The sequence below is a fragment of the Rhipicephalus microplus genome, chromosome 7 (assembly GCF_043290135.1).
Source record: "Rhipicephalus microplus isolate Deutch F79 chromosome 7, USDA_Rmic, whole genome shotgun sequence".
NCBI classification, from domain to species: Eukaryota; Metazoa; Arthropoda; class Arachnida; order Ixodida; family Ixodidae; genus Rhipicephalus; species Rhipicephalus microplus.
Window position 1 is genome coordinate 50,085,745 of NC_134706.1, and position 14,463 is coordinate 50,100,207.

The 14,463-nt window shown below is 41.9% G+C and overlaps 1 long non-coding RNA gene across 2 annotated transcripts in view; it reads left to right on the forward strand.

Moving 5' to 3' along the window:
• Positions 1–14,463, forward strand: part of LOC119179637 (uncharacterized) — a 60,286-nt gene that overhangs the window by 16,182 nt on the left and 29,641 nt on the right. Inside the window, exons 1-2 of one of the 2 annotated variants that reach the window (XR_012884888.1) lie at positions 4,271–4,285; positions 9,424–9,593. The exons of the other annotated variant lie outside the window; for it this stretch is intronic. This is a non-coding gene — a long non-coding RNA (uncharacterized LOC119179637). Of the gene's footprint in view, positions 1–4,270; positions 4,286–9,423; positions 9,594–14,463 lie in introns of those variants that run through there. 2 annotated transcript variants of the gene reach the window in all.

Genomic DNA, 14,463 nt, shown 5'->3' on the forward strand with positions numbered 1-14,463 from the left:
ACACCTAATTTTCTGCTTCCACAACAACTTCAAGCCCGCGTTGGAGCGTGGCAGTGTGTGCTCCCTGAGAAAAAAAGATGACAGGCCAGAAATCACTGTTTCAATGAGGTCGATAAACAGTTTCAACTCCCTAATGAGCCAATTAGCTCAAACTCACCAATACAGAGTGGCTCTTTCATCAGATAAATTGTTCAAAAATAATATTGTAGTGGGGAATTCGCAAGGCAACCACTAGTGGGACCATCGCTGAGTGCGAAGCGCGAGCGGGTGCACGAGCTGTAGATGCTGGACTGCCCGAGCCTTTGTTTCCGTACCGGCTCTCTGCCTATTACCTGGCGTCGCTAATAAACCCTCTTGCCATATTTAAAGCCAAGCGATTGAACAATCGCGAACGCTAAATTTCAAGCTGCTATCCTGCAATGAATATTACGGCTGTTCTGTTGCATGAGCTTGCACGCTTCCTGTCTCTGAGAAGCGTCTGATTCGTGAGAGAATGAGACGCTAATAAATAGTAAGTCATATCTAGTCAAATTGTTAACAGCACTCATGTTACTAGCGAATTCAATGGCTTTTGCCGAAATAGCGTTAAAGGCATAAAGTCCAGTGCCATCATTGGCGAAAGATAATTATAATTTAATAATTGCTTGGGTTTAACGCCCTCAGGCACCAGATGGCTATGAGAGACGCCGTAGTGGAGGGCTCCGAAATTGCGACCATTTGGGGTTCTTTAACATATACAGACCGGCGTTAATGAGAAAAATCTCAAGATAGGTAAAAGTAAATAACATTCGAAAACATCGATTTTAATGAGAATGTAACCCTGATGATTTACATTGCAAATGTGTGTTATATCTCCTATTTTCACCGTTCTATGTAATTATTACCGCAAATCAAAAAGATGTTGGCAGATCCCACGTAGCGTGTGAATCGATGTTATGCAAAGCGTGCAGATGAAAGGTGACTGTGTTTTTTTTTAATTGAGTGAAACGTTACGAAGTGACACTACACATATGAGCGAATGCAGGCAGAAACATACGATAAGGAGCCACATGTCGATCATGTAACCAGTTGTTTACAGTTGCATAGCGATGCCAACAGTAAAATGAATATTAGGAGTGCCAGAAGGGGTAAGATGATATGATACACTGGTCCACGCGAGGATGGTAGCCCTGGACACTGCTACACAAATCGACTTCGGGGGATGGCACCTGACTACAAAAGACCCTTTTCAAAATTGTGAAGTTAGCTTTCCTGCTATGTAGTTGGAACAACTAATGGAGCATAGTCGCTTACTGAAAACAGTCTGTTCAAGCGCTAATTGCTTACGCAATGACGTGGCAAAATGCATGACTGGCTCTCTTCGGAGGTTTGTAGAAGTTGGGCGTGATTACCGTCGCCATCCCCGTCACTCGCTGGCAAGCAGCAAGGCACCATTCGTGGCAGCAACCCGGCATTCAGTCACTCTTTTCTCGAGATACGCTGGTGGCAGTGGATACCGACAGGCTTGCTCAGCCTGTACTACGCCGCTCGAAGAAAACTCACTGAGGTGTGGGCTATGCCTCAGCGTGATGGCTGTGACTGCCGCAGATCAGCGATAGCACTATACGTCTCTAAATGTTTTTTGACGAACTATCACATTACAGTAAAATTTACATTTTCCCAGTGAAGCATGAGACGTCATGCTTCAGAGTACAAAAAAAAGGGGGGGGGGGTGCGGGTACCATAGCGTGAAACCATCACCAACCGCCCACTGACAAAGAGCCAAGCATAAAAAATTTTTTTATATATATGTGCAGTTTAACGTCCCGAAACCACCATATGATTAGAAGAAACGTCGTAGTTGAAGGCTCCAAAAATATCGACTACCTGGAGTTTTTTAACATGCACCCAAATCTCAGCAGAGTGGCCCTAGAGCATTTTCGCCTACATCGAAAAAGCAGCCGCCATTGCTGGCATTCAATCCCGCGACCTACAGTCAGCAGCCGAGTACCTTAGTCATAATGCCACCATGGTTGTGCCTGACAATATCATCAATATGTATTTCTACTTCAAGATAAACCTTTCTAATGAAAAATAAAAAAAAGCGTGCATTCGGGTGCACTGACCTGTCGCAACTAAAAGAGTCAAATATATAACCACCAATCTTTACCGTGTTTTCAGATAGGCGTATATAAACAGATAATTTCAAACATGTACTAGACTATTTCACGTTTTAGAGCTCTCACAAAGTGTGATCGTTTGGAAAGGACACTGAACTAGCCCGGCGAAAATACAAAGTAGTTCCGCATTATAACCCCCGACGTTATACAGCTGTTGTGAACTTCCCATTGTTCACTTTCCGACATCCCACTTTCATCCATGAAAGGAAACAGCCTTTCTCACTACTCAGTCCAGCGTGAAGCATATAATAAAGCAGATAATACTGGTGAAGCAGATAATAAAGCAGATAATAAAGCAGATAATACGAACATTGACGCATCTTCCCGACTGACCTGCAGAACTGGAGTCTATTTGTTCACGCATGCGCAAAGAGTTTCCGCAATGTCGCATGAAACACAGAAAAAGTTCGTGGACTGCGCAATGGGCGTTGTTTACATGACTCCTTTTAGCTGTGGTAAAGTGTATATCGGTCAGTCGGGAAGATGCGTCAATGTTCGTCTCAGAGAGCACGATTCTTCCTTGAAATCTGTGTGTGCATCGCATCTCGCGGCTCATTGCAGAGAGTGCGCTTGTTATCCTCTTTTTCAGGATACTGAAGTGGTTTTTTGGTCAAAAAATAAATTAACTCGTGAGTTGACAGAAGCTTTTCACATACGAAAAAGAGGGGAACAATGCGTCAGCCAGCCTTCTGTTTTGCTGCACGATAAAGAGTTTGTTTTTCTAGATTATGTCCCGGGATAATCTGTCTTCTTTTACCATGTGTTCTCGATTTGTCACTGATGTACTTTTTTGCCTGCACACGTATGCGTCGTGTTTTTCAGTAGCCTGTAAATATATTCTGCCCTTACTAATAAACAGTTTAGTTGCGATAAAGCGCTTGTCCTCTCTTCATGTCTGTTTTTCGTGCGCTTTAACTGATAGTTATGCATATCCAACTAGCTCAACTTTCGATTCTGTTGCAATTCATGGTATATACTAGTTCCCTGTATTCATGGCACAGTGGCCCAATGCGTACTAAACCTTTCTGAAACCAAGGAGGTTACGCCCAGCGAGGATAACGTAGCAACCCTTTCTTGTCAGATAGTGCTCAATGTACATGCCAATGTCTGCTAATGGGGAATGAGAGGTAGGAGAATTCGGCTTTAAGTTAACGCGCACGCTGCGAACTTTTTATTGTTCAACAACACACAAGAGAAGTCTACTTCCAGCACCACTTTGTAGGTCAATGCGTAAGACATGTTACGTACTACGAGGAGGGACGAACGGGTGCCGCTTTATGGAGCTCCGCCCCTGAAAAAGCGGACATTGGCAGCGTTGAACAGACGAATGCAAAGAATAAATGTCATTGTACCAACAGAAATCGAATCTACGCATTTTGCATGACAATCTAGTGTTCTACCACAGGGCCCCACCGGGTCTAAGAACTACCTTTCAAATAGATCCTTATGTTTGCGAAACTACAATTGTGGTTGCAGTGCTGGCTTTCCGATTTTTTGAACATTACATATCTCTTTATTTATACATACTGCCAATCCCAGAGTGATTATAACAGGTGGACAATCTAAGGCAGTGATTAAGTACAGTCAAAAGAAAGGGAAAAATAATAAGAAAAAAACATCGATTCGCAAGGTACGTGGGGTGTTCCGAATTTTTTTATACTTAAAATATTGCAGTATAATTGAACTTTGCGTTCAACTGCAGATTGCGAAAGCGTAATCAGCCCTCGTTCGTACGTACTACCTTGTGATGTTCTAGCAAATTTCGGTTCTCGGTGCATGCCTTAACCATGCTGTGAAAAAAAAAACGAACGACAATGCTCGTGCCATTGAATGTTTGGAAGTATTGTTATATACCCATTGCAAGCACAGTTGTTAACAGCCCTTGACGACATATTTATTTCTTTCAGCGAAGGGCACGTTACGTGTTCGTAAGGCAACGAGCGAGCCTACAAAGTCGATCACTTGATTGATGGTTGTGCTCCTGACGATGAATAAATACATCGGAAACCTTTGTAACGAGACGCAAGAGCCATGGAACCTTTGAAACACACACTGGTTGCTCAATTACCTTTTTTTTTTTGACGCCTGGCACCATTCTGCGCTTCTGTCACGCAATATATGTTTCGGTACGGAAACTTTTTCCACTGCATGACATTGATGAAGTGTTTCTTTTTCCAAAGCAGTATCAACAAATATTGCGGCCCTTTCTTAGAATACCAGCTCACCGCACAGATGGCCTGAGTTTGGTCTTCTCTCCAAGCTGGAAATATTTATATTCATTTTACATGCATATTTCTTGATTTTTAGGTCACGGGTAAAATGCAAATTTTTTTTTGCAGAATTCACAACGACCACGCCGACTCCAACGACGATAGCGTTAAAAACTACTTCAGAAACGAGAACTTGTAATAATGATTCCCATTTCACTTTGCAAATTGTTTTTGGTCGAAGCGATACTTCGTTAAGTATTAGGTTCATTTATATGATGACATATCCCATTGATGGCTTACGTATTGATGGCATTATGTACCCGAACAATGAACTAGTAAGAAAATGGGGAAGTTAAATATAAGAATTGCTCTGGGAGCCAGGAGATAATTAAAAATACTTCATGCTGCCTTTGTTCCTGCTTGCGGTCTCTTTCAAATAAGTCGCCAATGACGCCGGCTTAATCACGCAAATTCTCGCTAGAGAAATGCCTTTTTGTTAAGGAATGTCACTCCGCAGCTACGAAGTACGTGCACGTAACCTTATCCGCAAATGTCAAAGCAAGTACTTAACTAAGGAGGTCATTGCTTTAACGACAGTCTCTTGGAGATGAAAAACGAAATGATGGCTAGCCATCAGCTCATGTAGCAACGTACGTTACGGGCGTATTATTGTGCCGCTATTTTCCTGAAGAGCGTTTACCGAATTAACGTTGTTAGAATGTGAAGTGAATCTTGCAGAAATCCGAAAATTTTATTTGGAGTGTTATATTGTGTGTCATACGCTTATATTATGAGTAAGACCTCATTTCTCAAGTCTTAATGATAGAAAGCGTTCTCTGCAGGCTGCTATTGCCTATAGCTGATACAGTTATAGATAAATAAAGCTCTGATATGTTTGATTTTCAAGACTTATTCACGTATCCACCTAACCAATGCAAGGAAAATAGCTCCACTTCATTCTTAAAAATCACAAACATTTTGATTTCCCAAAGTGCCTCAATAATGCCTCCAAAGAAGAAACATACATTCAACAAAAAGAAATACTAATATTAACACAAATTCTTGAAAGACATAGTAGTTAATTTTCCGGGCAGGTTTCAGACCATGGAAAATATTAGGCAGTGTCAAGGAGCTGAAGCAGTACACTTTGATAATAGGTTAATATCTAGAATAGTAATTTCCAAGCCAGTCTGCTTCTTTGAAGTTGCTCAAGCTCACAAATTTAGTGCGCAGCAATTATGGCGACGTTAATCTCTATGCGCGCCGTGTCCAGATAGTGCAGTAAGTTTTCTCAAGGTTATTCACTCACACCTTTGCTTCCATATTTTGTGATCTTGATTTCATACGTTGTGAATAGCGATTGATTTCAAGCACCCAAGTGCAGCGTCACATAAAGCATGGCTCAAAGTCAGCAAATGTTCTCAAAGTGCACTTGGTCAGCCGTGTTAGAGTGCTTAGTGCCACAAAAAAATTACATTGATACGGAAGCAGCAGCTCAATCAGTATGGTGTGAGAACCACCATATCCAGCGAGCACAGCTTTGGACAACGTGGCGTGAAGCCATGAGCACCTGAACAGTAAGCAAAGGAGCTCTAGTGAAGTTCCAAGATTGGCATCGTGTAGATGTGGCTTTAAGCCTCAATGCAGCGCCAGAACAGGCAGCCCTGTGAATAAAAAAAGTTATAGTACAGCGATGAGCCAGAACTCAGTGGTACATAATGCTTTGCACGATTAAGTGGGCTGTGTTTAAACTGGAGAAGAACGCTGCATGCATACGTTTATTTTCCTGGCTGTAGCGGCCAATGTCAGCGAACTTCATACAGGCCACAGCGAGCAACACAGCTCTGTTTTATCTCCATAAATATGTTTTGCTTGCTGCCTTAGTTTTATATACTACTCTTTCTTTGTGTCTCAATATAAATATTTTTCTGTTTATGTGATGCTCTGTGTTTGTTTTTTCCTTCTTATTAGGAAATTCTTTCATTCGACTTTCCTTTTTCTTCATTTTTCTATGCTACGCAGTTTTCCCCTCTCGTCGTTTCTGGTTTCTCACCATCGCAAAACTCCTCATGATCAATTCATGGTGCTACCACCTCGTCTACTATAGAGGCTATGAGAGACTCTGCGTCGTTGGGTATCGAAGTTGTTAGGGCGCTGGCGTAGAGATTGAAAATGTCCGCATTTGAATTCCGTCTGGCAATTTGTTTTCGTAAAGAATTTTGTGCTTTTGAGTTTTTTCATTGCTCTGCTCCTCTTTCGCAAATAAAGGTTAGTAGAGGCCACGCTGTAGAAATGAAAACACTTGTTCTGGGGAAAAAAAAGGGCACAAAGATGAATGTGAGGATGTAGAGACTTCATGCCCACTCATTATGATGATCATTACTGTTTTGAGCTGACAAATTACGGCACACCTATTCAGTCTCGCTGTCAAAATAGTCACGTTGTCTCCTTTGCATTAAACGTAGCCCACAGGAACCAGTTGAAGGTGAAAATGATGCGTTGACGTATTTTTATACCTCATAATATGCTCATCAAACAAACACCTAAACATAGACCAAAAAATTTACAGAATTTCATATTGCTCAGTAACCTACCTAACTATCCAGAAAAATATCGCAGTCGTAAATTAGGATAATTTTGAGGCGCAGTTACGATGGAAACAAACTAAAGCCATAGCTTATCCATTCCACCAGTTCCCCAAAGCCACCATGGAATGAACAGTTTCATGTTTTGGCTTGTCTTTTTATTATGCATGCCAGTTTTTTTAGTAAGTATACCAATAGCACAGCACACAGTTAAAAAGAAGTGAAAATGGGACAACCGGATCAGAGATGCAAATATTTGGAAAGCTTCGCAGGGCAGGCTCACATTAGTAAAATTGAGAAAGACACAAAACATTGGCACTACAATTGTTTTGAAGCTGATTGATTGATTCATACGAGGAGCTTAACATCCTGAAACTACCATATGAGATGCGCCATGGTAAAGGGCTCCTTGAATTCAGACCCCCTGGGTTTTTTTAACATGTGGCCAAATCTGAGCACACGGGCCTACTGAATTTTCGCCTCCATAAAAAATGAATTTTATAGAAGTAATGTGTGTTTCATATGTGGTGCGCAGAGTGGCATACTCATTGTACAAAAATTTGTTTAAGAACCATGGAGTTTGGTTTTCTCAGCATAGGAAATTAATATTTTTAGTTTTAGTTTTCTCCAAAGATGCATACTTTGTCCTCAGATATACACATTCTATTCAATTTCTGTAAAAAAATAAAGCCACCACTAAATGTAGAAATTCTAGTGGAAGGCATTTTACTGCCTCACCTGTTGGCTCGGGACAAATGAATGAATGAATGAATAAATTTTATTTAAAGTCCAGAAGTTTCCTTCGGGCGAGGGGGGGTAAAGATTAAGCGATGTTCCTTCCAACAGTCCGTAGATAATGATGGTGGTGCCTCAGGTGAGCGCTCGAAGTCCTTGAACCCGGGCAGCATCTTCGGCTCGCCGGATGAACCAACAATTTTAGTAAATGCTCAGGTGCGTTCGCGGATGTGCTCACACCTATTTTCATGCTCATACAAAAAACTTTATATGACCGCTGGCTGAGCTAACAAGCTGGTTTCTGTGACGCGATTCACCAAACCAGAAAAAGAAAAACCTAGTCCTGACTAATCCATTGCAGCGGCTTAAGAACAGAATACCTGAGGAGCAGCATAACGTGTTAGCAGCAATCACTCTTAAAGATAAAGCGCTTCAGCGCACCAAAAGCGTGTGTTGTCAATTAGCCGTTAAGATAAAAACACTGGACCGGACTGGTGCACTGTAAAACGTTATGAAGTCTTGAAGATCACAACCATAAGTTGCACTAAAAACCTCTATAGGAGCTCACACTCATGCTAGTCTTAACAGTTGATACCGCGCCACAAAATTGGAAGACGCTTGAGCTTTGCTTTCAAGGGTAGATCGCGTAAGCCTAACCTGGCCTCATGCGCATCTCGCCATGAATGCTAGAATGACAGCGAAACTGAACATTGTGCACCTTTTTGATAAGAAGGAGCTCTCGTAAGCTTGCGTGAATATGTATTTCGGCTGCGGTGACATGTGTCGCTGCAGCAGCCGCTTTATCGTAAAAAAAAACGGCATTCACTTCTTGTTCCGCTTTTCCTCTTCCTGTACGATATGATTACTGAGCATGGGGTTAGAAAGTGTGCCTGAACAAACACGTCTAAGTGAAGGTGTGTTCTCAATAAAAAAGGAAACTAACTGCGGGAGGATCGCTATGTTAGCGTGCACTAATTTTTCTTCTCACAGCATAAAATACAGCACCCAGAACTGACATAGAAGCGTTTTTATTGCTGCTGAACAAGCGCTAGGTAGCCTATTAGAGAAAACTAATGCAACTGGCGTGACGAAATTTAAATGTAAAAAGCAGCACACAAATAGGCACGCGAATCCTTGTACGAAGTTGTATACCAGATTCCATTTATTTTTGCAGAGAGCTACGTAGGGATGACGGCAGGTGTATTAACGACAGGCTACGTGAGTCGCCTGTCGTTAATAGACACCACCAGACTGATTCATGCTCTCGCACTGCAAATAAATGCAAATGTAATCCTCGCTTTCAAGTTATCGCCATCCTAATTAGAAGTGGATGTGAGTAACAAGCTTAATTGTACAATCTCAATGTGTAGTGTATGTGTCAGCAGTTCCTCGAGTGCTATCTCAAAAAAGGAGTTGCAATACCTGGGCATGAGGGGAAAGATATGCTGAATAATTTTGCTTTACCATGTTGGTATAGTTTACTTGCATGAGTATCGGCTAAAAAATGTTTACCATAGATTGCTTGTCCTTTGACACCTATTATTTGCAGCTGTGTGTGCAGAAAAATGGGTAAAAACCATGTGGTGCCCATAAATAAATCATTTTTTGGAACTGTAGCGCTGAGTGTGTGCCCCTGTATTCTTGCGTCCGGTTACCTTCTGCTAAAATTGTCATTCAAGAGTTACATCTGCGTTTTACGGTGAACGGGTTTGAAAGTTTTTTTCTGGTTTGCAGAAATACTGGTTCCGGTGTCGGCGTTGACAGCCATGGTAAAAAACTGCAGAATGACGAAGCAACGAATGGAATAGGAGGAAATTCGGTTATCACATAAACAACTACCAGCAACTCAGTCGTTTTAATACCCAACTGGAGCACAAAAAAGGACGCTCGACAACAGCATGCAGGTATACATAAGCCAAGCGTGAACTGTCACAATTGTCAACAACTGCCAACAACTGTCAACAATTCTCCACAACTATCACAATTGGTAGACCTTTGAGTTTGAGCAACATGCTCCGATTGTCGACAATGCAAAAGCAGACGCTCTTAGATATCTATTTTTGTTTTTTTTATGGTGTGGTGCATGAAGGCACCGATCTCCGTTTCCTGCCACGTGGTAGCGCTTGGAACAATCTGTTTCCAATGATTTTTTTTTCTTTTTGCTATCAACATCGTGATCTGGCACAGAATGGGGTTCCCATTTTCGCGGGTCTTGAAAACAGCTTTATAATTGGGAAAAAAATATAAGAATGCTACGTTATTTTTTGTCCTCCACTATCAGCGCACCGCCAACGGTGATTCGGGTATATACACGAATAGCTGGTCTTTATTATGCCGAGGCATGAACTGCATTTGGTAGAGTTGCCAAAAGTTTTGTACTCCTAGTTTTTTCATGTGTGTGTGCGTGCATGCGCGCGCGCGTGTGTGTGTGTGTCGTTTATCTTCTTCATCTATTCACGTCACGTGATACCAAATTTAATATATGTGGAGCTAGCGAAACGGCCGCGAGCACGCTATGACCGTGGTATGTTGACATGTTCCTACATGACACGCGTGTCAGTATTATTATGTTTGCATCAGTCATATATTTCGCAATCCATTGACGTCACGTAACACCAAATTTGGTATATGTGGAGCTAGCAGAACAGCCGCGAGCGCATCATAAAGGGTCTAACATACTTCAATGAACCGTTGACGGGCGCGCACGCTGGTAACAGTGACGCTACGTTAGCAAAGCGCGAGCACTCTATAGTCTGATGCCAGGCGCAACCAGCGCCCACCACGCGGCCCGACGACAACCGGCGCGAAATGCAACGTGCTGCATTTCATGCCGATGTGTTACCGAGACAACACTGCGTCTCCCCCTTTTCGTAACGGACGGGCGCTGGACGCGCTGAAACGCGCATGCGTCAAAGCAACAAAGCGTGGCGCGCGCCTGCGAGTATATAACAAATACCAAATTGGTACAATTGAAGCTAAGGAAGCGGCCGATAGCGCATCATGAACGTGGCATGTAGTTATGTTGTTACATGACACGCATGTCATGATTTTCATTTTCATGTCTCTTGCTATGTGTTCGCCATGCAATCATGTCGTACTATACCAGTTTTACAACATGGCATGAGAAAAAAACCGCCGCAAGGGTTGCAGGACCGTGATATGTATATCATGACATAGATGCCATGATTTTCATGCTATGACTAGTCAAATTTGTTTTACATACAGGCGTGTTATGCCATACCAAGTTTGGCATCGATACCATTTTCGAAAGGGCCAAGAGAGCTAAAGTCGTAGATAGATAGATAGATAGATAGATAGATAGATAGATAGATAGATAGATAGATAGATAGATAGATAGATAGATAGATAGATAGATAGATAGATAGATAGATAGATAGATAGATAGATAGATAGATAGATAGATAGATAGATAGATAGATAGATAGATAGACGCTCAACGTCGCTGAAGTTCGCTAAGAAATGCTTCGCACTTAATACTGCTAGAACTCTTGTTCGGGCTGAGCAAGGTTGGAAAGCCTTGTTGCATTGGTAGCTCGGATGTTGTCGGGGTTGTATTTTTCGCCGTGAATGGAGCAATCCCGATGCTTCTTGCTTGGGTGCTTCTCGACAGACTGTGAAGGAGTGCCCAAGTTGGTTGGTTCGTTGTTCCTCAGAGTCCTGGCGCAACCCACTACGGGGGATCGGCTATGAAACGGACGGTGCCCCATTTGTAAGGTGGAGTTGTTTTACCTACCGGATTATTTAGACAACGATGTTTAAACAAAGAACCAGTTGGTAAACGACAGATTAGACATAAAATAGAGGTAATACAAAAAACGAACAGGCTCATATGATTTGGAATAAAGTGAATTTATGCCTCAGCCTAACATTCTAATGGTATTGTTGCCTTTAGAAAATCGCATACGGCCTCGCAAATATTCCTGTGGCTAAATCCATTTTCAGTTGCTCCAAAAGAGAGTACCACCAGAAGGGATAAATTTAGAGCCAGCCTACGGAGAGGATCTTCTAACAGTCTCTTCCTTTGGTTTTTGTATAACCTGCATGTTAATAGGAAATGGTGAAGGGATTCACTCTCGTTGCAGTGGAGGCATAGAGGAAGGGGAGACTGTGCCAGACCAGACCTGTGTAGATAAAAGGTCATGGGGGGGGGGGGACTCGGCATCTTAGTTTCGTAATTGATATCTCCGCCATTATAAAAAAGCACCATCGATTTTTCCAAGGGTACTTAAGATGGGAAAAATCCGATGTTGCCAAACGAGATTTTTCAAACTGATCTGACATGACACAATTTTTCAAAGCGTGCCATGGCGATAAATGCTAGAGTCGGCCGTATAGAAACTAGGTGAAAATTATGTGAGGCCACTGCGAGTGCATCTGCATATTCATTGAGGGTTAAACCTTTATAATAATAATGTTTTGCTTGCGGCCTATTTTTACATACTACTCTTTCTTTGTGGCTTAATATAAATATTTTTTCTGTTTCTTTGATGCTCTCTGTTTGTTTGTCCTTCTTACTTGGAAATTCTTTCACTCGAATTTCCTTTTTCCTCACTTTTCTACGCTACGCAGTTTTCTCCTCTCATCGTTTCTGGTTTCTCACCATCGCGAAACTCCTCATGCTCACTTCATTGTGCTACCACCTCGTTTACTATAGAGGCTGTGATAGATTCTACATCGTTTGGTATCGAAGTTGTTAGGGCGCTGGCCTAGAGATTGAAAGTGTCCACATTCGAATTACGTTTGGTAATTTTTTTTCGCAAAGAATTTTGTGCTTCTTGAGTTTTTTCATTGCTCTGCTCCTCTTCCGCAAATAAAGGTTAATAGAGGCCACGCCGTAGAAATGTAACAACTTGTTCTGGGAAAAAAGAAAAGGGTACAAAGATGAATTTGAGGATGTAGAGACTTCGTGCCTGATCATTATGATGATCATTACTGTTTTGAACTAATGATTTATGGCGCACCTATTCAGCCTTGCTGTCAAAATAGTCCCGTTGTCTTCTTTACATTCGACTTTGCCCACAAGATCGTGTTGAAGGTGAAACTCATGCGGTGACGTATTTTTCGTATCCCATAATGCGCCTTTCAAACAAACACCTAAAACATTGACCCAAAAAATTTACAGAATTTTATATTGCTCATAATCATACCTAATTATCCAGAAAAATATCACAGTCGTAAACTAGAATAGTTTTGAGACGGAGTTGCGATGGAAATAAAATAATGCCATAGATTATTCATTCCTCCAGCTCCCCAAAGCTACCATGAAAACAACAGTTTCATGTTTCCAGCTTGTCCTTTGATTATGCATGCAAGTTTTTTTAGTAAGTATACCAATAGCACAGCACACAGTTAAAAAGAAGCGAAATAGGGACAGGTGTCTGATAAATGCAGATATTTGGAAAGCTTTGCAGGGTAGGCTCATATTAGTACAATTGAGAAAGACAAAAAAACATTGGCAATTCAATTGCCTAAAGGTGGATTGATTGATTTATACGAGGAGCTTAAAATCCCGAAACCATCATATGAATTTGAGATGCACCGTGGTGGAGGGCTGCTAGAATTGCAACCACCTGGGGTTTTTTAATATGTGGCTAAATTTGAGCACACGGGCCTACAAAATTTTGCCTCCATGAAAAAATGAATTTTCTAGAAGCGATGTATGTTTCATGTGTGGTGTGCAGAATGGCATACTGCTTGTACAAAAAGCTGTTTAGGAACCATAGAGTTTGGTTTCTCAGCAAAGAAAATGAATATTTTTAGTTTTTGGTTTCACCAAAGATGCATACTTTGTCCACAGATACACACATGTTATCCATTTTCTGTAAAACAATAGATCCACTACTAAATGGCGAAATCCTAGTGGAACACAATTTACTGCCTCACCTGTTGACCCAGGACAAATGAATGAATGAATGAATAAATTTTATTTAAAGTCCGGTAGTTTTTTTCGGGCGAGGGAGGGGGGAGAGTAGAGATTAACGCCTGTCCCTTCCCACCGTCCATCGATTATGATGGTGGTGCCTCAGGTGACCGCTCGAAGTCCTTGAACCCGGGCGGCATCTTCGGCTTGCTGGACGGAACAACGTATTTAGTAAATGTTCAGAGGCGTTCGCGGATGTGCTGACACCTATTTTCATGCTCATACAAAAACTTTGTATGACGGCTGGCTGAGCTAACAAGCTGGTTTATGCGATGCATTTCACCAAATCAGAAAAAGGAAAACCTACCCCTGACCAATATATCAGCGACTCTAAGAACAGATTACCTGACAAGCAGCCGAACGTGTTGGCAGCTATGACGCTTAAAGATAAAGCACTTCAGCGCACCAAAAGCGTGTGTTGCCAATTAGCCGTTAAGATAGAAACACTGGACCGGACCGGTGCGCTGTAAAACGTTATGAAGGATTGAAGATCACAACCATTATTTGCACGAAAAACATCTATAGGAGCTCACACTCGAGTTCGTCTTTACAGTCGATACTGCGCCATAAGAAAATTGGAGGACACTTGAGCTTTGCTTTCAAGGGTAGATCGCGTAAGCCTAACCTGGCCTCATGCGCATCTCATTATGAACTGCTAGAATGACAGTGAAACTGCATATTGTGCATCTCTTTGACGAGATGGAGCTCTCGTAAGCTTGCATAAATATTTATGCCGGGTGCAGTGACATGCGTCGCTGCAGCAGCCGCTTCATCGTAAAAAACTTCAGTCACTTCTTGTTCCACCTTTTCTCTTCCTGTCCGATGTGACTATT